This window comes from Erpetoichthys calabaricus, chromosome 14, assembly GCF_900747795.2.
Source record: "Erpetoichthys calabaricus chromosome 14, fErpCal1.3, whole genome shotgun sequence".
Classification (NCBI taxonomy): Eukaryota; Metazoa; Chordata; class Cladistia; order Polypteriformes; family Polypteridae; genus Erpetoichthys; species Erpetoichthys calabaricus.
This window is the reverse complement of record NC_041407.2, coordinates 103,167,241-103,192,013: the sequence shown is the minus strand read 5'-3', so window position 1 is coordinate 103,192,013 and position 24,773 is coordinate 103,167,241. Positions and strand designations below refer to the sequence as shown.

Here is a 24,773-nt window from a genome sequence, read left to right as displayed (position 1 = left end):
CATACCAAAGGAGGTAAAACAACAGGATATGCTGGTCAACAACTTTAAAGCTGATGTCTGGTCACCTCAATCAACTGAATACAAAAAAAGAGAAAAGTGCGCTGCATCAACATCAACAACATTTATTTCTATAGCACATTTTCATACAAATGATGGAGCTCAAAGTGCTTAACATGATGAAGAAAGAGAAAAAAGACATAAATAAGAATTAAAATTAGGGAACACTAATTAACATAGAATAACAGTAAGGTCCGATGGCCAGGGAGGACAGAAAAAACAACCAAAAAAAAAAACCTCCAGACGGGTGGAGAAAAAATAAAATCTGCAGGGGTTCCGAGGCCACGAGGCCACCCAGCCCCCTCTAGGCATTCTACCTAACATAAATGACCTCAATCAGTCCTCATGGTATTCAGGGTTCTCATGGAAGAACCTGATGATGATGACTTTAATTCATCACTGAGTGTTTAGCAGGTCTTGTGAATAACCCACCTTCATAAGGTACTGTGAAGTTTAAAATGCGCAGTGCTGCCAAAGTAAACAGACTGCTCCTTGAACAGAAGGACGCTGCTACGGAGCAAGTGGCACACTTTATCCAGTGCTCAAAGGATAACTCTGTGCATAGATAACTGCAGCATTACAAAGCCTTTTATGGGCATATCTGCATGTTTTAACAATTCTCGTGTTATGTAGGCACAGCGTTCATTACTTAATTTTCATCACACAGCCATTTTGGAAATTAAAAATGAACTCTAAATTGAAATGATTCTCTCAAAATAAAAACTGTTTTTTACACCAAAATTAAAAACTAAAATAAAAATAGCTGGACATTCATACAACTAAACTGAAAATGAAACTGCAGGTGAAAATGCTATTGAAATGAAAGCCAATTTAAAAAAAAACCTTTGCTCCACATACACTGCCGTCATACAGCTACCTTCTTCACCCTGCTATTGCTCGGATTATTAACACATAGGGCATTCGATTACAGATTTGTGATTGCAAGTATGCTTTAATTTGTCAGACAGGAGCTGAGGCATATGAAAAGCTGGGTCATAAACAGATAAAGTGCTGCAAATATATGCAGTACACCGTAATCTGCACACCAGTTCTGCTCCTCAAAGCGTTCTTTCAGTAAAGCTAATTACCCTCACAAATCAAACAGTTCCTCTGCATCCATTCTCATGCAAATCACACAGAGTAAAGAAATTTGACTGCATCACTGCGCATAATCAACAGCAGGCAATGAAGATAATGAAACTGCTGCGTTTGCTCATGCAGCACCGACATCACTGAGCTTTCCCATCACATCTCAATCCTTGTTTTAGCACACTATTCTATTCTCCAGAGGGTCCCAAAGAAAAGAGAACTCACTGCTTTGCTTCCATGTGCGTCCTGAAATATGAACGAGCAGACAAACATTCTGCAGTCACTTCTCCTCTCCTTCTAATTTTGTTTGGGCAACAATGGACAAAGTCCACAACCTTTGTCAACAAAATCCTGCCCAGTCTTTGTCCATATAAGTTAGTTTCAACAGCCCTGTGCACATTTCTTCTTGTATGTCACTGGCCTCAGCAGTCGTCATCCTCTAAGAGAAACCTCTCTGGTCTTCTATACTAAGTCAGAGAGTGTCTGTGTATGAGTATGCACGAGATTAACACGTTCAGCCAGACGTGAGGTTTTAGAAAGATGAGAAGAACGGAACACCCGAAATCAATATTATTACTATTTTCACATACATGTGTTTTATATATATTACAACTGTCAAATGATTAAAATATTTAGTCAAGATTAATCGCAACATGTCTCTCGATTAATAACATGTTTAACCACAGTAGTTCCCATGTAGGTGACTGCTGTATGACTTCTTAACTGCTAAAAACTATAAGTCCTTGATATGTATATATACAGGGTGTCCATAAAGTCCATGTACAATTTAAAATAGATGTAACTTTGTAAGCATATGTGATAGAAAGAATCTGTAAAAAGAATTAGAAAGAAGAAACACTTTTTTATTGTTCTTGTTAATTTTCAACATGTCCATCATCATTACTAATACAAAGGGTAATACGATTCTGTAGTTCTTAGAAAACATTTTCAAGCGGATTTTCAGCAATACCAGCAATCACATCAGTTATCCTCGCTTGCAAGTATTCTAAAGATTGAGGTTTGGTTGAATAAACATTATTTTTCACATGTCCCCATAAAAAGAAATCCAATGGAGTCAAATCTGGCGAACATGGCAGCCAAGAAAATGGTCCAGCTCTTCCAATCCATCTGTTAGGGAATTTCTCATGTAGAAACTGTCTAACATGCAAAGCAAAGTGACAAGGAGCACCATCTTGTTGAAACACTGTATTCTCTATCCGCCCTAATTGTTCAAGTTGAGGAATAAAGTTTGCAGCATTTCTAAAACAGCTATCACCATTAACAACACACTCTTCAAAAAAGAATAGCCCTATGACTCGATTTTTCCCAAAGCACACCACACATTAACTTTCGGAGAATCTCCTTCATGTTCAACAGACTCATGAGGATTTTCAGTTCCCCAAATAACAGCAAAAATAAAACTTCTAAAGACAAAACAAAACTAGATACATCAAGCTTTCTGATCCTTTTAACAAATTCTATCATATACACTTACAAAGTTACAACTATTTTAAATTGCACACAGACTTTATGGACACCCTGTATATACACTGTCACACACATGCGTAAGGGAGACAGCTAAAAGGACCAAAAGAAGGTAATTCTATGCCAAGCCAGGAGGTGGTGGGGTGCAGTAAACCTCTTTCTTTTATTCCTGCAGACCAAACATGGGAAATTCTGCCTGGCCCCGATGACACTGTTTCCTGTTCTGGTCACGATGACGTCACTTCTGCTAACCTGCCTTAAATACCAGTTCTGTTTTGGACTCAACCTGTACACAACTGTACTACCAATTTTAAATTCTTTGCAGCCTTATTCAAATATACAAGTGGCTGCCCCAAACCTTTTCCTGTGTTGTCAAGGCGTATCCTGTCACAACATATATATATATATATATATATACACACACACACACATATGTGTATATCCATCCCATCATCCAACCCCTCTATATCCTAACTACAGGGTCATGGGGGTGCCAATCCCAGCCAACACAGGGCGCAAGGAAGGAAACAAACCCCGGGGAGGGCACCAGCCCACCGCAGGGCGCGCGCGCACACACACACACCAAGCACACACTAGGGACAATTTAGAATCGTCAATGCACCTATAACCTGCATGTCTTTGGACTGTGAGAGGAAACCGGAGTACCCGGAGGAAACCCACACAGACACGGGGAGAACATGCAAACTCCATGCAGGGAAGCGAACCCAGGTCTCCTAACTGCGAGGCAGCAATGCTACCCACTGCGCCACCATGCTGCCACATATGTGTGTGTGTGTATGTGTGTGTATATATATATATATATATATATATATACACACACACACACACACGTACATTATTCCCTCCTCAATTATTGACACTCCTGATAAAGACGAGTAAAAGAGGTTATAAAAAGAAAACCTTAATCTCAAACTGAAAAAAAATTGAAAGAAACTGACCATTTAGCTGAAGTAAATTTATTCTGAGAAAAAATAATTCCTCATTAAGAAATAATTTGAACAAAACCACACATATATTTATAGAATGAAGAGAGTGACACACACACACTTCTGCTCTGTTTATGTTTCTAAACTTATTTTCTTTCTTTAGCATAAGAATAACTAAGCACTAAAGCAAAAAGCATTCATTTAAAATATAGTTATAGCAGTAGTAGTAATAGTAGTAGTTTCCACAGTTGCAAACACAACATCAGTTTAAAGTAGCCGGTTGTTTCAATAAGCTTTCGTGATTACATTTCAGTAACCCACTGCATACAGTATTTCTGAGAGCTTCTGAATATCCATTCCACTTGTATTAAGTATTTATCAAAATAATGAACAATGACAAATTGTGTCAAATATATGATACGTATTATCCCAATTTCATCTGTACACCAAAGGCCTATTACATGTATTAACCACATTACAAAAAATAATTCCTAACATACAAATGTCTGCATACTTTCCAGTTAGCTTCACACCTGCACATGGAGACTCTTTCCAGCTGGGTTGAAGGGAGGACATAGAAGATAACCTGAACGTGTTCAAGGAAACCGAAGAAGCTCCAAGTCAGAGTAAGTCATGTATATTGTAGTATCTGTGGAAATCTCCAAAAAATGTTTTTTGGCAAAACTGAATCAGCATGAAAGCATGGAATGTAAAGTATTGTTCCTGTATCACAAATAACATCAGCTCTCTCATAACACCAGCAGCTCTCAAAGAGACAGCTTTAAGAACTCACTCAAATCAATGTTGTCTGTCACTTTTTCACAACATCTCTTCTCTTGATTTCCATTAGCAACATAAATAATGAAATGCATTGGCATCTGCCGAGTTCTGCTCTTGTGTGGCCATGTGTAAAGGTTGCTTGTTTACAAGAGTCTCTTGTACGTACAGTTCAAAACTTGCCAAAGCCCCATGGGTACATTTAAAGTGGTATCCATATAACAGGGGTAAAGATGGGTGGGAGGAAAAATGTCTTGGAGGCATGGACCTAAAATATGCAATTCATACCTCAGGAGAGTAAGGCATTAACATTAAGGTAAATCAAATACTGTAACTGTGCATAGTAATATTCATTTGTTTATGTACAGGTACTTTGCAAACCTCAAGCTCTTTTCTCGTTGTTCCAAAGCAAGGAGCAGAGGTCACCAAAAACATATCCTTCAGGTTCTTTCCACTTTAATTTATGCATCAGAACATTCTTCCCACAGGACAGTTTTTTTTTTTTTTTTTGGTCCCTAAATACAGCCTGCCACCACTGGCGATGCCCTCCATCTCCTTTTTCTATATTGGCCTTTATATATAATGTTGTCTACTGTTACTTAAACCCAGCAGGCTCACTGCTCACTTTCTTACTCACAATGGGTATTCCATGGCAGGTGGTCTCCCACACCACTATATGGCAGATCCGCCTCCAGGCACCAAGTGTAAAGGGGCTATCAGGACACCTTCGCATTTAACTTTCCCTAGAATTTCCACGGCAAGGGAAGGTTTTTCTAGTCTACTAATCTGTGATCTGGTTATTTCTCACTAAACACATTTTTGAACTTTAAAGGCTATGTAATCATTTGTGGAATGAGTAAATATGAAATTATGAATCCTAAGGTAGATAAATTCCCTCGTTACCTCTTCATCATCACACCCCATAATCTATTCACAATATTTGTAAATCTCCCTCTGACTTTTAGCAGACTCCTTACCATCTTATTAAACCTACCTGCCACTGAAAATTCTATTTATTCCCTCCATTACTGATCTCATTCTACATTAGATTACATATACGCTTCCCAACTGCTTACTCCTTTTATTACAGACATGAAAATTATTTCGAACTCTCTGACAGATAATAAATGTATTCTCTTAAAACTTTATCTCCTGTCACTCCCCTCTCAGGCCCCCCACTGGCATTTTAACAACTCATTACTTCAAAATGCCAATTTCTGCCAGAAGCTTGTCTCTCATTAGAATGATTTTATTTCCATTAACCCAGGCCTGGTGGATGATTCTGATTTTATTTGGTTGGCTATTAAGGGTGCAATATACAACTTTTCAATTTCTTCTGCAAGTAATTTACCAAGTAAAAAAAAAAAGCACCACATTATAGTACGGGAGTGCTGTCTCGCATCTCTAGAAAGCGCATACCCTCGTGTGGTGGACTTTAATCATGAACTCTAATAACACAAACTAGATCAGAATTGAATTCCTCCTGTTACAAATGGCATAAATTGAAATTGAGTGCAGGAAAACTCGATGCTATGTTTTGGGGACTAAACACAGTAGATTAACTGCTCTTAGGTTATGAAAAGGAAAGTTTTATGCTTGTGGAATATTAGAACAATTCTGATGAGAACAGGCCATTAAGCCCCCAAAACTCGGCAATCCTATTCACCTAACACAGAGGAACTACAGTATATAAGAAAGGGCAGAGCGTGCTCTTCTTCCTAAGGAGACTGTGTTCCATTATTGTGGGGAGTGACATCCTTCACATCTTCTACAATTCTGTGATGGGAGGTGTGGTGTGCTAGGCTGGTAACATCACTTCAAGAGAGGACCACCAAATTAACAAGCTAATTAAAAGAGCAGGCTCAGTTATGGGATGCACTCTGGGCCCCCTGGAGGTCACAGAGGAGGAGAGAATGAAAACAAAACTGAGTGCCATTATGAACAATGCTGCACATCCTCATTGACACACTAACACTGAGGACTTTCAGTCAACAAACACTTTATACCAACAGCAATACAATGCTGTATAGCACCTCACTGGGACTAAGGCTGCCAAGTCACAGGCTTTCTTTCCAAATTTTTCTTCCTTTTTAGTCATTCTGGTGTGTGTTCAGTTCATAGAGTGTATATATATATATATATATATATATATATATATATATATATATATATATATATATATATATATATATAAACGATTATTTATCTATCTGGTTATGTACTTATTTATTTAAAAAGCTTCTGTACAAAGCTAAATTTCCCTCTGCGGACACCCAAACCTCCATCCCTCCCTACATCTCTCTGTCCCTTCCTTCCTTGCTTGCTTGCTTCCTTCCTTCCGTCCTTCATTCCTGTCTTTCTGCTTCAAAATAACACACGGTTTTGAAGGTCTCAAGCATCCTAATATCTACCACACTACTTGATAATGATAATGCCATTGTTAACTGTGTCGGTCTGATCAGCCTTTACTTATATCACAGGATATTTCCTAGCCTCTAGTCCTTAGGAATTTCTCCAATACGCAGTGATGTTCTAAAAACAAGCATCATCAGTTTATATCTGCAACACCTTAAGCATGTCATGTCATATTTATCCAGCTTAATCCACACCAGGGTCATAAGGGGTGCTGGAGCCTACCCCAGCTAGAATAGGGTATAAGGCAGGAACAAACCCTGAACAGTGTGCCAGTCCATTGCAGGGCAAACACTGCATGCATACTCACAAACACCCACTCACCAAACACACATCAGGGCCAATTAAGTGTATGTGTATGTGTTTGGATGGTGAGATGAAACCTGAGAACCCAAAGGAAACCCAATGCACACATGAGGAGAACATGCAAGCTGAACGCAGTGAGAAACTGGGCTACAAACCCTGCTCTCCTTACTGTGAGGCAGAAGTGCACTGCGCCCACGTGCTGCCGCCGCCACCCGAAGCACTCTAGGATAAATGTTAGTGCTAGCCTAGTAAAACATGTCATGTCGAAACATCGTACCTTTTAATGTCTTAATTTTCATTCAAATTTTTTCTAGGAAAGCCAAAACTTAAACACACCAGTAGTATCTGTACAAAATATATCAGCAATTAGTTATCCCTGCTGCCCACACATTAATTGCATCATTGGTCTAAAAAATCTGCCTAAAACCTTAAATTCAATTTGAGAGTACAATACTGTAAAAAATATAGACCCTTCATTAAAAAAAATATCCTAATTCTCAATCCCAAGTCATTAATCACCCCTTAAAAGTGCTTTGCTTTAGGTGTCTCCCCCCAGTCATCTCTTTCAGTTCAGGACTTTCCCAATACTTCACTACATTTACATTTACATCATTTAGCAGACGCTCTTATCCAGAGCGACTTACAACAGTGTTTGTTAGTTTTTTCGCATACCCCTTGGGGTCAGAGCGCAGGGTCAGCCATTGTACAGCGCCCCCTGGAGCAATTACAGGTTAAGGGCCTTGCTCAAGGGCCCAGCAGAGTAGGATCTCTTTTGGCACTGACGGGGACTCGAACCGGCAACCTTCGGGATACCAGCGCAGATCCTTAGCCTCAGAGCCACCACTCCACCCTCACTAAATTGGTCTTATGTGTCCACCGTCTCCCTGACATTTTTCTTCATTTTCTCACGATTGATTCTTTAAGGGCTGGGACTGGCCTTACTCTTGTACAATGCACACCCCCCACTTCATGATGTTTGTTTCCCCTCTTCTTTTACTTCACAAAATATAAACTGTAACTCGCAAGTCATATTTCCCATCCTTTCTTCACAGTCAATTAGATGCAAAAACATTTTCTTGAAAAATATTTGATCACTTTTGTGCTGTTCTTCACATAATAAAATATAAATATGATGATTTATTGAATTGCTATCAAGGGGTCTCCAACTCCTGTCCTGGAGGGCTGCGGAGGTTGCAGGTTTTCAATCTAACCCTTTTCTTAATTATTGACCTGTTTTTTGCTGCTCATTAATTTCTTTTGAATTCATTTTAATTGACTTGTTCTTGAAGACCCAGCCCCCTTAATTGTTTCTTTTTCCTTAATTAGCAGCCAAACCATAATGAGATATAAAATGAGCCAAAACATGACCAGCAAAACTGTGCTGATCATACAGTATCTGAAAATAAAGAAAGATGAAGGTCTCGGGCTTGCTGATCCGCTCAGGCTCTCAAAACATTCTAACAGTGTGCTCTCAGAAAAGAGAAAATCAACAATTTTGGAAATGTCTGCTATTGCACAATGAGAGCAGCAACAAGCCGTGGAATTAAAGAACGGGTTTAATTAACAACAAGAATCAGAGTCTAATTAACCAACTGGTTGGAATGAAATCGGTTGGAGTTTGAGGCCCTGAGTTAGCTGGTCTTCTGTTGGCTCCCTCACTTCACGTTTCATTTTTGTTTGGGTGCCATTTAAGGAAAGAAATGAAGCAATTCAGAGGAACAATGAAGAAATTCAAGAGAACAAATCTTAAAAAACAAGTCAATTAACATTAATTCAAAAGAAGTTAATTAACAGCAAAAGCAGGTCACTAATTAAGAAAAGGGTTAGAATGAAAAGCTGTTGCCACTGTGGCCCTCCAGGACCGGAGTTGGGGGCCCCTGCTCTAGACAAAACTGTTGAAGAGACTGGGTAACTAAAAACAAAAAATTTCAGACATGTTACTGTTCTCCACGCACTGTGACAACTAAAGGTTCCCGTAGGACACTACTGTGCAACTTCTTGGTGAGATGAGGCTGGACTACATTACTTCAGCAGGAGTGAATGGGTATGAAACCTTTAGAAATGGTACAGAAGCAGGGGGAGAGGAAAAATAAGTTCTAAGTACCACTTAGGTTTAGGAAAGGACAAAAGTGGGAGCAGGATAATACTTTTAAACTGTGGGTGGTTTCAGTACTAAATATTTTAATGTACAGACAAGACTGAGGCTGGTTCAGTGTAGGAGGAGAATGAAAGCCTTTTATAAAGCAGGTGGATGAGAAGAATCAGTCCCAAGGAGCCCTCTAGTGCACGCTGCTCACATCAGCTCCTCTGGCCAAAGGCAAAGCACACTCACAAATTCTCGTTTTCACCTCAGTTGCATACCCTAAATACAAGAAAAGCAATGGAGGCTGGTTTGCTAAAAAGAGCAGGAATTGAGACTTACTGTGAAATCTGTAGAGATAATCAGCTTGAAGTGTACAGCGTCTTCCCTCCATACAACAGAGTGACACTGAGAAAAAACAAAAAGGTAAGTCAGCAACAAAGTTAAGAATATCAGTCCGTTACAGAGGTAAGAGTCTGTCATTTGAAGAATAAGGAAAGCTGAACTGCCTCATTACTCAACAAGTTTTCAGCGCAGCCTGCTTTTACATGTGTGTGTGTTAAGCACTAAGTGACAAAATAATGCACAGACAACTTATTCTGGAAATGTACTTTGTTATTTATTGTATTCACCTCTTCTTCTTCAATCTCCACATAACAGAGGGAAGGCAGTGCAATACCTGCCACTAGTCTCTAGCTTACTACTTCTATTTGATGGTTGCAACCCTCAGAGCTGAAGAAATGCAAATTGATAATGCATATGTCAAAGTCGGAAGAATCTGGTTTTGAGAAGAACTTTAAACAACATAAGGCACCTTATAAAATTAAGACAGATCGACTATCTCCCCTCAGAAAATTTTATGGGAAATGTTCGACAGAGGAGTGGCAGCACACATAGCTCAACAAGAAGTATAGTCAGTCACATCTCTCACAAAGTAAACCAGCATTTGATCATTAAGATGTCAATTAGAGGCAGTGGCTACGCCAAGGACTGCTGCTAGTGGTTTCAAAGTGATGTTTTTTGGTGAAGTTAAAATAGAAAAACAAGCCTCCAACTTTCACTTGCTAGCTAGTTAGTTTCTATTCCAGTCCAATCATTTTTTTATCATCTGTGCTTCCTGACACACACACACACACAGACACACACATACATACATATACATATACATATATATATATATATACACATATACATACATACATATATACATACATTATATATATATATATATATATATATACATATACACAGTGGGTACGGAAAGTATTCAGACCCCCTTCAATTTTTCACTCTGTCATATTGCAGCCATTTGCTAAAATCATTTAAATTAATTTTTCCCTCATTAATGTACACACAGCACCCCATATTGACAGACAAAAAAAAGAATTTTTGAAATTGTTGCAGATTTATTAAAAAAGAAAAACTGAAATATCACATGGTCCTAAGTATTCAGACCCTTTGCTCAGTATTTAGTAGAAGCACCCTTTTGAGCTAATACAGCCATGAGTCTTCTTGGGAAAGATGCAACAAGTTTTTCACACCTGGATTTGGGGATCCTCTGCCATTCCTCCTTGCAGATCCTCTCCAGTTCTGTCAGGATGGATGGTAAACGTTGGTGGACAGCCATTTTTAGGTCTCTCCAGAGATGCTCAATTGGGTTTAAGTCAGGGCTCTGGCTGGGCCATTCAAGAACAGTCACAGAGTTGTTGTGAAGCCACTCCTTCGTTATTTTAGCTGTGTGCTTAGGGTCATTGTCTTGTTAGAAGGTAAACCTTCGGCCCAGTCTGAGGTCCTTAGCACTCTGGAGAAGGTTTTTGTCCAGGATATCCCTGTACTTGGCCGCATTCATCTTTCCCTCGATTGCAACCAGTCGTCCTGTCCCTATAGCTGAAAAACACCCCCACAGCATGATGCTGCCACCGTCATGCTTCACTGTGGGGACTGTATTGGACAAGTGACGAGCAGTGCCTGGTTGTCTGCACACATACCGCTTAGAATTAAGGCCAAAAAGTTCTATCTTGGTCTCATCAGACCAGAGAATCTTATTTCTCACCATCTCAGAGTCCTTCAGGTGTCTTTTAGCAAACTCCATGCGGGCTGTCATGTGTCTTGCACTGAGGAGAGGCTTCCGACAGGCCACTCTGCCATAAAGCCCTGACTGGTGGAGGGCTGCAGTGATGGTTGACTTTCTACAACTTTCTCCCATCTCCTGACTGCATCTCTGGAACTCAGCCAAAGTGATCTTTGGGTTCTTCTTTACCTCTCTCACCAAGGCTCTTCTCCCCCAGTAGCTCAGCTTGGCCGGACGGCCAGCTCCAGGAAGGGTTCTGGTCGTCCCAAATGTCTTCCATTTAAGGATTATGGAGGCCACTGTGCACTTGGGAACCTTAAGTGCAGCAGAAATTTTTTTTGTAACCTTGGCCAGATCTGTGCCTTGCCACAATTCTGTCTCTGAGCTCTTCAGGCAGTTCCTTTCACCTCATGATTCTCATTTGCTCTGACATGCATTGTGAGCTGTAAGGTCTTCTATAGACAGGTGTGTGGCTTTCCTAATCAAGTCCAATCAGTATAATCAAACACAGCTGGACTCAAATGAAGGTGATCTCAAGGATGATCAGAAGAAATGGAAAGCACCTGAGTTAAATATATGAGTGTCACAGCAAAGGGTCTGAACACTTAGGACCATGTGATATTTCAGTTTTTCTTTTTTAATAAATCTGCAACAATTTCAAAAATTCTTTTTTTTGTCTGTCAATATGGGGTGCTGTGTGTACATTAATGAGGAAAAAAATTAATTTAAATGATTTTAGCAAATGGCTGCAATATAATAAAGAGTGAAAAATTGAAGGGGGTCTGAATACTTTCCGTACCCACTGTATATATATATATATATATATACATACACACAGTGGAACCTTGGTTTGCAAGTAACTTGGTTTATGAGTGTTTTGCAAGACGAGCTAAAATTTGTAATAAATTTTGACTTAACAAACGAGCGACATCTTGCAATACGAGTAGTATGTATACGCTTTGTCTGCTGAGCGTCATGTGATCACAACTGAGCAGATGGTTCTTCTCTCTCGTGCTGCAGGATTGTGGGCAATCATCTCCTATTCTCCGTCTGAGTTGGCGTGCCTCACTCATATAGTCAACATCCGTACGAGTGTATACTGTTTACTACAGCATTGTGACTGTGTGTGTGTGTGTGTGTGCGCGCGCGTGTGTATGCTGTGACGTGCGAGTCCCCGTCTTGCACCACCAGCTTTATTCAGCTTGAAACAGCAGCAGTGTGGTTATTTATTGTAGCGGGATCTGCCACTCTCCTATACACAGACACAGCAGTCAGGCGGGGTCATGGCCAAGTAGTACTGTGCCTTGCACATTTATAATGTTTCTTGTTCCTTGTATCACCCATTGATGGCAAGCACTTATAGCATGTCTGCGATCTTTTCGGTTTCGCTTTTACGGCGAACTGCTACAGCACTGGGAGACTGCGATTGCTTTGGGACGCTCTTCCGCATGTCGTCCTGTTGGGTGGAATCTCACAAGAGCTTAGAAACTCACTCACACCAGCCATGATTCATTTCGAAGGTAAAGTGCAGGTTAATTTGTTTTATGTATTTTTACTTTATATTTTGTATTAATCATTTTTATATGAATAGTTTTGGGTTGTGGAACGAATCATCTGAGTTTCCATTATTTCTTATGGGGAAATTCACTTTGATAGACGAGTGCTTTGGACTACGAGCACATTTCCGGAACGAATTATGCTCGCAAACCGAGGTTCCACTATATATATATATATATATATGCTTCCAAAGTAGCCATAGGTGAACACTGTGGTCTAACAGGCTAATTACTTTATGCACACATATTGTATTTTCATATTACATATAAACATCCAAACATTTCTGTATGCATAAGATATGATATTTCATCAGCTTTTACCTAAGAAGGAACTATAGGGTTAATAATGAACTTTCCCCCAAAAATCAGAAGCTATAACATAATGTTCAAGTATGCAAATACAGAAAGGGATCCACACTGGGAGGATTAAATCTCCTGGCTGGCCTGGCAACACCTCAGTATCCCCCTGGAGGCATTGGCAGGAAAATCAGACATCTGGGCATCTTTGCCAAGAGTGCTGTGCCCATGACCTGAACACAGCTAAGCAGCAGAAAATGAATGAATGGATGGACCCCTTCCCCTATAAATCACTGCTTAGTCAATTCCAGCATCATGCTGTTCATTCAGATTACACTATTTAAAGAAGGTAGGCAGGTACCAAAGGAACTGTGTCTCTGTGGGGGACGTTGGGTAAAATCAAACATAAGAGACTCTGAAATGAGCACGCTAAAGGGCTATGCAGTAAATGCAAACCAACAGTTTGTGAAAGGGGCTAATTGAGGCTGATATAACATGTGCAGACCTAACAGAACTGATCAAACAGTTGAGTACAATACGGGTAACAAAATGAAGCTTATCAGAATACAAAATTCTCTGTATCTTATCACAGACCGGCTGTGGTAGCAAACAACCTAACCACATTGCAATTGTATAAGTATCCCCTCTTGCTTACATAGGCTGGCAAGAAATTTACCGTACATTCACATGTAAAGGCTATGTGTATCAGCTCATCTTGAAATGTCCCACATCAAGATATAGGAAAATTGCCACAAATTTTCTAGATGTGAATATGTGCAAAAAAATTCAGGAAACTGATGGATTAGGGAAGGAAAATGTCGGGCAAATATATGGCATGCCAATGTTAATGCTAGTGAGGCAATAATGAATTGGGTATGGTGCCTTCTTCTTTTGGAAACTCAACTTTTAGTTCCAAAAAAACTTAAGAAAACAAAACACCAGCATACATTTATGAATTTTAAAATATTTTCCTTTTAACAACTTTTACAAATTATGTTTCCCTTATGCACCAGCATAATGTCTCACTGTGACTGACAAATCAGTATTCTCTTCTGTTTTTTACATTTTTTTTGGGTGTGTGTGTGTGTATTATATATATATATATATATATATATATATATATATATATATAGTGGAAATGCTCGGACCCAACACACACAGGCAGACCCAGAACGTCTTAAAACACACGCGTTTAATTACAACCCCTATTTACAAACCAAACCCTCAGTGCAGTGATCACCAACACACAGTCCTTTAGACTTCCTTCTTCTTCTTCTTCTTCTTCTCTCTATCGCCTCCAACTCCTCCCAGGCAAGCTCTGTCCACTTCCACCCAACTCCGGCTACCCTGCTGGAGTGAGGCGGCCTCTTTTATACTTCCCCCGGATGTTCTCCAGGTGCTTCCTGATCTTCTCCCAGCAGCACTTCCTGGTGTGGCGGAAGCACTGCTCTTGCACCTGGAAGCACTCTGGGCGTACCTACAATCTTTTTCCGGCAGCACTTCCTGGTGCGGTGGAAGTGCTGCCTTCCAGGGCTCCATAAGTATCCAGGCGCCCCCAGGCAGTGACCACGGGCCCCAACCGAGATGAGCTTCCAAGCTCTGCTTCCGTGGCCCCCATGATAACAAGGACGGCTGCTCTTGTGGCCCGGGGAAGACATTGCTCTTCTACAGGACCCTCCAGGCGACCAGGCTGGGCAGGACCCCCAACCATCCGCATATATACCGTATATATAAAATATATAAAAATTGTGGCGGACAGCTCGAGCCCTTACCCAACCGGGACCTCCGTTGCATGGAAGGACTGGGGGGAGAGTGTATTTTTAAGAACATTTCTCCCCCATACCGACAGAGGGTAGCAGCCCCTTGGGTTGTAGCGAGGCCACAGGTCATGAGCATAGAAGCTCAACCCTGTTGGGACCCATGGCCAATCCCAGGGAGTATATGGACATTGGCAGGGCCCTATTTGGCCACATTTCCGCCACACCACGAAGTGTGGCCAGAAGAAGCTCGTTGGGCACCTGGAGTCCTTCCGGCCCTATAAAAGGGTCCAGTCCCCACCATTCGACAGCCAGAGTAGAGGACAAAGCCTAAGGAGGAGTGGAGGCGGATGGACTGGCAGCAGAGAAGGGACTGTGTCTTGGTGCCATGTTGGTGGTTTGTGCACTGTAAATAAACTGTGTGCTGGGTGTTAAACCTGTCTCCTGTCTGTCTGTGCTAGGGTGCCTGTACATACCCTTGGGTTTCACAATTTATATTGTGACAGATAAGGGGCTCTGTTGACCCCTTGAACCCTCAGACACCAGATAAAAGTCCAAATGTTTACTTTATTATAATAAATAATGTGCACAAGCACCTCCACTATACTTAATAATAAATCAATAATAATCCCAAATACACAATAATCATAATCCTCCACATCTCCCAGCAGCTCAGTCACCCTTCCTCCCAACTCGGCTCCCTGCTGGGATTTCCCAGAGTCCTTTTATATATCTTAACCCAGAAGTGCTTCTGTGATTCCCCAGCACTTCCGGGTCAGGTGAAAACTCCTCTTTTTCTTCAGCCCGGAAGTATATCATTTCTTCCGTTCCCGTGATTGCGATGTCCTTCCAGGTTATATGAAAAGTACAAGTTCCTGGGCCTCCCTGCAGAGTCCCCTGGCGGCCCCCACGGTATCCAGCAGGGCTGTGAAGAAAAACTCCAAGGTCCATGATGCCCTGCTGGAATTCGGGGCACCTCCATGTTGCCGGGAGGGCTCCATCTGGCAGTGTGGGGGTATTGGCCGGGAAGAACGGCCGGCCATATACCACTATATATACAGTAATCCCTCGGTATATCGCTCTTCGCCTTTCGCGGCTTCACTCCATCGCGGATTTTATATGTAAGCATATTTAAATATATATCGCGGATTTTTTGCTGGTTAGCGTATTTCTGCGGACAATGGGTCTTTTAATTTCTGGTACATGCTTCCTCAGTTGGTTTGCCCAGTTGATTTCATACAAGGGACGCTATTGGCAGATGGCTGAGAAGCTACCCGGCTTACTTTTCTGTCTCTCTTGCGCTGACTTTCTCTGATCCTGACGTAGGGGGATTGAGCAGGGGGGCTGTTCGCACACCTAGATGATAAGGACGCTCGTCTAAAAATTCTTATCTTCACGTTGCTATCTTTTGTGCAGCTGCTTCCTGAAACGGCATGCTGCACGGTGCTTCGCATACTTAAAAGCTCGAAGGGCACGTATTGATTTTTGATTGAAAAACAAACTCTGTCTCTCTCTCTCTCTGCTCCTGACGGAGGGGGTGTGAGCTGCCGCCTTCAACAGCTTTGTGCTGCGGTGCTTCGCATACTTAAAAGCAAACAGCCCTATTGATTTGTTTGCTTTCCTCTGTCTTTCTGACAGACTCTGCTCCTGACGCGCACTCCTTTGAAGAGGAAGATATGTTTGCATTCTTTTAATTGTGAGACGGAACTGTCATCTCTGTCTTGTCATGGAGCACAGTTTAAACTTTTGAAAAAGAGACAAATGTTTGTTTGCAGTGTTTGAATAACGTTCCTGTCTCTCTACAACCTCCTGTGTTTCTGCGCAAATCTGTGACCCAAGCATGACAATATAAAAATAACCATATAAACATATGGTTTCTACTTCGCGGATTTTCTTATTTCGCGGGTGGCTCTGGAACGCAACCCCTGCGATGGAGGAGGGATTACTGTGTGTGTGTATATATATATATATATATATATATATATATATATTTATTACCCCCGGTCACAAATAGAGTTCTTTCACAAATACAGTTCATTCATTCTTTCTTTCCTCATCGTTTCTTTCTGAGATGTTGGGTTTAATTAAAGACAAAAAAGAATTAACTGCCACAGTCCCGTGTACAATTCTCCACTGCAGATCGCCAGTTCTCTTATTCAATGGTGGCCTGTACAGACTGTCCCAAATGGGGCCGACATACTTTTCCCCTCCCAGCTTAACCCTCCAGGGTGTATCAGGGTATCTGCATAGTTGGGATTGGTATCAAAACTTGAACACACACTTTATACAGCTCCTTACCTTCTTCAGAGTCAAAAGGAAGATGTTCAGTATTTATCAGTGTTCTACAGTTTACCCCCAATCATGTTCTCTCTGGCACCAAGTAACAAATTTGGAAAAGCAGACAAGGGCTCTACATAATCTGAGGCTTTGAAATAGTCTTATAACAAACCCTTAGCTGCTGAAGGTATATTCAAAAAAATATGCTGCAAAAAAACTTTCTGCTGTGCACAAAGAGCAGAAACCTAAAGCTGCAACCACCTTCTCTGCACTCAGCCAACTAAGTGGCTGCGGTTGAATCAGATGTTTTAGTTGTAAAATACCAGCACTGATCAGGCGTTGTCTCAGAGATATTGACCATACGGACTACCTTTCTGTAGACAGAGAGAGAGCGAACGTCTTCCACCGTTTCCTTTTCTGTTGTAGACTTAGACCTCTTTCAAATATTCTCTGCTGTGTTCTTAACTTGCCTTTTATTGATTGTGCATTTATTTATGTTGTTACCGGAAATAAGAATAATCAGGAGGGAATTTCCTCATTGGACAGGCCAAGGTGGCTGTTTATATGCTGAAAAAAGAGAAAATCAAGTCAAATAGGTAATGTGACATGGTAAGAATATTTCAGGGACTTGTGAAAACCAGAGTGTACTTAGAATATAAATTCTACAAAACGACCACAAATGTAAATTCTTTTGTGGAAAGATGGTGTGTTCATGAGGCACTTTTTGAAGAGCTGAGGATAATGAGCTGATTTTACTTATTTGAAATGTGAATTAGATATTGGTTTCAGTTTGGGGGTGAGTTGGGTTTTTCTTTGTTTAACTTACGAAAATGTAAATGACTTGTTAATTATTGATTAATAAAGTTCAATTCAAAACTCTCTGTTTCTTTCTTTCTATGATATAGTGCCTTTCACATCTGCCCATCTATCTTACTGTGCACTCATTTGCCTATTTTCAGACTCAGAAATTACTAGGTTACCCTAATGAGCACAAACAAGTAAACTGGGCTGAATTTATGGAGAGTTATTACATTATTAAATTCAGACATGTTCTGAGAGTGAGTGACACAGTATAATGAGGCTAGCACTCCTGCCACACAGCTCCAGAGGCTTTGTTGTAGCCTTGTCACAGTCTATGTGAAGTGGAAGGAGATCTCCGTGGAAAACAGGAATAGTTCAATCAGTCAGCTTTTATTCAGTCACAGATGAGTACATGGATTCATACTTTGCAAAGCAGAAGAGCAAATTTCACATTTTTTGTCGGCTTTTTTATATTCATTTTTCTCCCTCGCCCTTACTTATGAAAGAGCATCTAAATAATTTCATTTTATATTGCGTAAACTGGCCAACTGTTTCTTTTTTTTCTGTGTTCGTGTCAGAGGGGCCCATAAAGAAGGAAAGGTCATCTTTCCTGTGTCTAACAGGCACGTTCCTAAAAAAGGAAGTTGTCTTATGTCAGCTTACTGTACCCTGTCTTATGACAGACACCTGTATGAATAACCTGCCATTATAGCAAAATCTCTTTTAACCCTTAATAGCTTGTAAGCAGTTACATTTTCTTTCACAGTGATGTCTGCATGTCCTCACCATGCCTTCAAAGGGTGACTGGTAGAGAAGAGTGAGTGTAAGCGTGCCCTGTGATGGACTGAGCTGGTTCCTGTTATAGATCCCATACTACCATACTACCAAAAAGGGTCTGACTCGCCAAACAATGCAATATTGAAATGGAAAAAGCAAATGGGACAATAATTTGAAGATGCAGAAAATCTGTCTATCCAGTTTCTGACCCCTTAAAGCAATTAAATGTTAAAAAATGTGCCCTAAATAGAGCACCGGACATATACAGTAGAATATTTAAAACTGTGCTGTGTTATTTGTACAGATACTGTCAGTGCCATTTTTCACAAACAAGATCAAGTTGGGGAGTATGCACTGGTACAGAGCATTGCCGCACCCACTACATGACAAAACAACTCAGGATCCTGGATGGCAACCCCCCAGGCACACACGTGGTCCAGTCCCCAACCTCTGGAAATGACCCTCTATCTGCCGCAGTCAGGTGTTACATGGGCGACCCCTTGGCCTGGCCCAGCCACTCGGGTCCCCAACAATGAGGCTCTTACGCACTGGATCACCCTCGGGGAAACGCGTCACATGGCCGTAGTGCCGTAACTGACGCTCCCTCACAATGCAGGTAATGTGCCTCATTGGGGACTCCATGAGCAACACAAAGTCAAACCAGCGGTACCAAAAGATTTTCATGAGAGCAAAAAGGAGTCCTTTCTGTCATCTTAGAGATGTGTGAGGTATTTTTACGGTGGCTGGAGTGCCAATCCTGCCACCAACCCCCATGATTTCCCTGCAAGTTGGAGGACCGCTTGCAGGGCCAGATGCAGTTTAACGTCATACCCAGGACTAACACAAACAATCGTCATAATTTCATAAAATGGACACTATATGAAAAAAACATGGAATTAAGCTTAATATTCTCTTTAATAAAATCCCTGTGTGCGTCTTCTGGTGAAGTGCGCATGCGCGGGGCACGGTGCGATATGCGATATTACTGTCAGAGAAAGTTACAGGCGTTTTACGGAAATACAAACCAGTATTACTGCGAGAGGAAATTAAAGGTACACAATACAGTGGACTCATATTACAGCCACATACAAGCCAGTATTACTGTCAGAGGAGATTAAAGGCATATTACCGATGCGCACGCCTGTATTACCGCCAGAGAAAATTAAAGGTATATTACGGACGTTAAGCCAGTGGACGTACAAGACAGTATTACTGTCACAGAAAATTAAAGACACACAATACACGGCGGCAGCCCACGAAGAACAGTCAGCTCAGCAAGTAAACATCAACAAAAGAAAGGCTGAAAGAAAGAAAAATACGACCAACAAAAAGAATGAGGTCAAAGTCCCTTGCCATTTAATATAGACTGTTCCTACTAATGTTTATGCACTACTGTTCTAGCGCCCGTTATTGTAACGGGCTAAATGACTAGTTTATTTATATTTGTAATAAAGCAAAAATAAACTGAAAGACTAACTTGAAACTGTTACATGAGCACATTCAAAAACAGCTACACTTATATGCAACAACTTTAAAGAAACCCAAATATGTAAAAATGTGTTATGGATATGTAACAGAAGAACAACACCTGGGCATTTCTACAACACAAAACAAATACCAACAACTTAAAATTCTTAAAAGTATAGTTTATACAAAAGGAAAAGCTTTAGTGTAGAGGTGACACAAAACAATAAAATAGAAAGAATAATAAACCAAAATACGCTGACCCACTAAGTTTTCTGTGTTTATCAAGGAGTATTTTGCCTGCACTCTCATTTCTAAAACTGCGCTCTGCCACACCATTAGGTTTGCCAAGCACCAATGAAGATGTTTCCCTTTCTCTTGAGATCCTAATGGGTTCTTTGCTGTTTGCTTTCTCTTTCATGCCACTTTGTCCCTGGCAACCACTTAAACAATGTACTTGTTAATTAGCTGATAGCTGATGAGGATAATTATCAATCAATTTAAGTGTTATTTCTTTTTTTCACCTTTGAAGAAGCTGCTGCTAATAGGCTGCAATGGCATCACTAATTAATAAATGAAGATCTTTAAGCTAAATATTTTGAAATAATCTGAATAGTTTAATTGTATAAAACAGATTATATAAACATGCAAATATGCTGCTGTCTAATGTAGCTACAAATATGCAAAGAACTGAGCTGCTTATACTTTAAGATGACTGACGATCTTTACCTTTTAAATGAAGTTTCAATCATGTGAACTGGACAGTCTTCATAATTAAGAGAAAAAATGTAGGCAGTAGATAATCAAGAGAAAAAAAGGGACAAGGTACTCTACCTTTCTGTAATATAAACGTGCATACCCAAAAGGGTTTAACAAAAATGCACCTGTCAGAGACATCTCATCTCTCTATTATAAAAAAAAATTTTGCGATGAGATGTGATCTTTGGAAGAGAGACAGAGAGACACTTTCACATCCCGCGAGACGGACAAGTCATGTCATACAACCTTTGGAAGCAAGTACTGTGATACAAATACAGAGCGGGTTAGAGAAAACGGAAGCAGGAAAATTCGAAAGTCTCAAAAAAATGAGTAAAGAGATCACATTAGCACAAAGAAACTGAAAATATTACGCTGTGAAATAACGGAACTGTGAAAAGAGATCGAATAGTGTTTGAGGATGTCTAGGGGCCAAGTGAGACAAGGAAGAGAGATAAAAGGACAGCTGCTGTACATGCTTTTAAACGTTTGAAGCGCTGCACAAAATGCAGATCACGTGGCACGGCAGGAGCAGCAGCAAGCCAGCAGCTGATCGAGCAAAGAGGAGGTAAAAAAAGAAAAAAAACCTGTTATTTGTTTCCCATTGTTTCACCGTTTAAAGAGGGGTTTCGGAGGAGCGGCTGCGTCTCCTTGGAGTGCGTTCAGCCCCCCTCTTCACAACAGCACGAAGCGCTGGCCGGGGAGAGGGGGGGTGGTGGAGCAAGAGGGTGGCGAGCGAAGCAAGCAGGCCTAGTTTAATAAAAATGAACATGTCTGTGCGACGTGTGCAAGCAGTTTATATTTAAACCAGCCAGCGCTGTCTTTCCTCTAACATGATTGTAGATGGCACACACAAAGAGCCTTTAGTATTCCATATTCTTGAAATTTGTTTCTTATATCTCCAGCATAAAAACGTTGTGCTTTGAGTGGAATAATTGTCTTATTCACCAAGAAGTCTTGAAAGCCCCCTCATATTACTCAGACACTAATGATATGAGTGCTGCAGAGGAAATAGAGGTCATTTTTTTGCTTTGGAAACTTTTACTGTAGTTCATTAAGTAATTTTTTTTTAAACTGGCTGCTTCCATTTCAGAGTCTTGGTGTACCACAGCTTGTACTGGTGTAAGTCAAAAACCTGCACTGGATGAAACACCAATCCATAAATGACCACATTCACGTACTCTTACTCACACCAGGCCAAGGTAGACTCGCCAACTAACCCAAACCAGCACGTTTCAGAAATTTTGGAGGAAACTCTTCTTTTAAGTAAAATCCAAGTGGGCAAAGAATTTAAGTGCAAACATCACACAAACAGTGTTAAGATCAGACACATCAGAATTCACAAATGCATCACAATGATACTCTTAATTGTTGTGTTATGAGGTCTTAAAAAAATGTATACATGAGCACACTCCCAAATATATTGAGTGACAGAGTGCTTAGGGTTGCTGCCTCAAGTATCTCGTGTTCTAAGGTTCAAGTCTCATGGCCAGTCATTATCTGTGCAGAATCTGTAGGTACTTCCTGTTCGTCCAGACTCTCCAACACGCCCATAAACATACAGACGATGTTAATAGGCGAGTTAAAATTGGCCCTAGTAGAAGTGGATGAGTTAGGCTGGGTGTGTCTGGGGTTGTTTTCTACCTTACACCCAGTGTCTCTGAAATAAGCTTCAGCCTTCAACAGCCCAGAAATATATTAAGTGCCACATATACTCGCGTATAAGTCGGGTCTTGAAACCCGAAAAATCGATCATAAAATCAGACCATGACTTATATGCCCGTTCAAAAATGCGACCCTTACATCTTTATTTATTTTTTTACATCTTCTTGCCTCCTCCAATCTCTCATCAGTTTCTCAGACTCATTGAATTTTGTTGCAGCAGCGCAATTACCAATTTCTTTCGCCATTTCAACGACATTTAATTTAAAACCAGCTTCATATTTTCTTCTGATTGAACGCTCCATCGTATATAAGGGACGTTCTTATGATAAAGGTGTATGAGGGTGTGAGACACAAAAAACACAAATCAGTGCAAATATTGCTTCGGAATAGTTCAGGTATTACCGTGTGGTCATGTAGGCACAATACATAGAAAAAAAAGGCTGTGTGCTCCGTGGTTACTCTCTCAGGTGGGTGTCAGAATATCATAATCTCTTGGACCAATTGGATGAGTTTTCCGAATTCGACTTATACAACCGACATTATAAAATACTGGAAATTATACGGTAAAATCAAGCCCTGACTTGTACGTGGGAGAACTTAAACGCGAGTATATATGGTAGTCTTGAGAGTGTACACAGTATGAATATGGGAACCTCAGTTATGGGAGCACTCTGGAACCCCTGGAAGTCATAGCAAAGGAGAGAATGAAAACAAAACTGAGTTTCATTATGAACCATGCTGCACATCCTCTCTCTGACACATCAACATTGAGGACATTCGGCCAACGAATTATTCAACAGATGTGTGTCAAGAAACACTACAGGGGCGCCTTTATGCCAACAGCAACACACCTTTATTGCACCTCACCGGGACTGTGGCTGCCAAGTCTGAAGTTTTTTTTAATTTATCTTTATTATTAGTCATTCTAGTGAGTGTTTAGACCACTGGTGGGCAAAGTCAGTCCTGGAGGACTGCAGTGGCTCCAGGTTTTTGTTGCTAGTTGCTTAATTAGAAAATAATCCTTGTCAATAATTTAATTTCATGGCTTGTTAGTGCTTTAACTCTGTCAGGTCAGGACATTTTCATATCCTAGATTTTTTTTTCCTTTCTAAGGATATCATTCAAATGATTTGAAGTCTAAAACAGACGAGTTATTCTCAGTCCTTCAATTTTTTCTCTTCACTTTCCTTTCCAGTATTTACATAAACCAAACCGTGTACAATAAATACACACAGGTGTAAATGGAAACAAACTAAATGGAGAAATGCTGGTTTCTTTTGTCATTTGCATCTTATCTATAATAATAAAAGGCAAAGCCCTCACTGACTGACTCACTCACTGACTGACTGACTGACTGACTGACTCATCACTAATTCTCCAACTTCCCGTGTAGGTGGAAGGCTGAAATTTGGCAGGCTCATTCCTTACAGCTTACTTACAAAAGTTAGGCAGGTTTCATTTCGAAATTCAAAGCGTAATGGTCATAACTGGAACATATTTTTTGTCCATACACTGTAATGGAGGAGGCGGAGTCACGTATCGCGTCATCACGCCTCTTACGTAATCACAAGAACTAAAAACAAGGAAGAGATTTACAGCACGAGTCACACGCGGGAACAAAGGTAAATGACGTTAATTTTTGACTGTCTTTTAATACTGTGTAAGCATACATATTAACACATGTGCAATTAAACGTGTGCATTTACGGGGTGATTTCTCAGGCTTAAAAGCTCACCTTTTATCAAACGCGGGAACAAAGGTAACTGACGTTGTTCACTGTCTTTTAATACTGTGTAACCATACATATTAACACATGTCCAATTAAACGTGTGCATTTACGGGGTGATTTCTCAGGCTTAAAAGCTCACCTTTTACTAAAAAGGTAAATGCAAAACTATTTTCAATCAGTTTATTGAAACGCTCCCGTTAAGGATTGCAATAACATATTCGCGAGATAAAAGAACGAAGTAGGAGGAAATGGAGGAACAGCCGCAAACAGCGAAGAGCAAAAAATTTATTAAACAATTGAGAACGGAGCGAGTTAAGCATACAAGCATGTTCATAAGGGAAACAAAGCACGGTGTAAAACGTAAGTTTAAATTAAGTTTATAGAAACGCTCCCGCTGCGGATTGCAATAACATATTCGCGAGATAAAAGTTTAATGAGAAGACACGAGGTATAAACGAACCACACGCCGT

General features: G+C 40.5%; 1 protein-coding gene across 8 annotated transcripts in view; it reads right to left on the bottom strand.

Annotated features, from left to right (window-relative positions):
- The window catches only part of tanc2b (tetratricopeptide repeat, ankyrin repeat and coiled-coil containing 2b), a 473,655-nt gene that overhangs the window by 255,434 nt on the left and 193,448 nt on the right, over positions 1 to 24,773 (bottom strand). For all 8 annotated transcript variants that reach the window (XM_051936364.1, XM_051936365.1, XM_051936366.1 and 5 more), the window contains exon 3: positions 9,496 to 9,561. The gene's annotated coding sequence lies outside the window, so the exon portion shown is untranslated. The remainder of the gene's footprint in view (positions 1 to 9,495; positions 9,562 to 24,773) is intronic.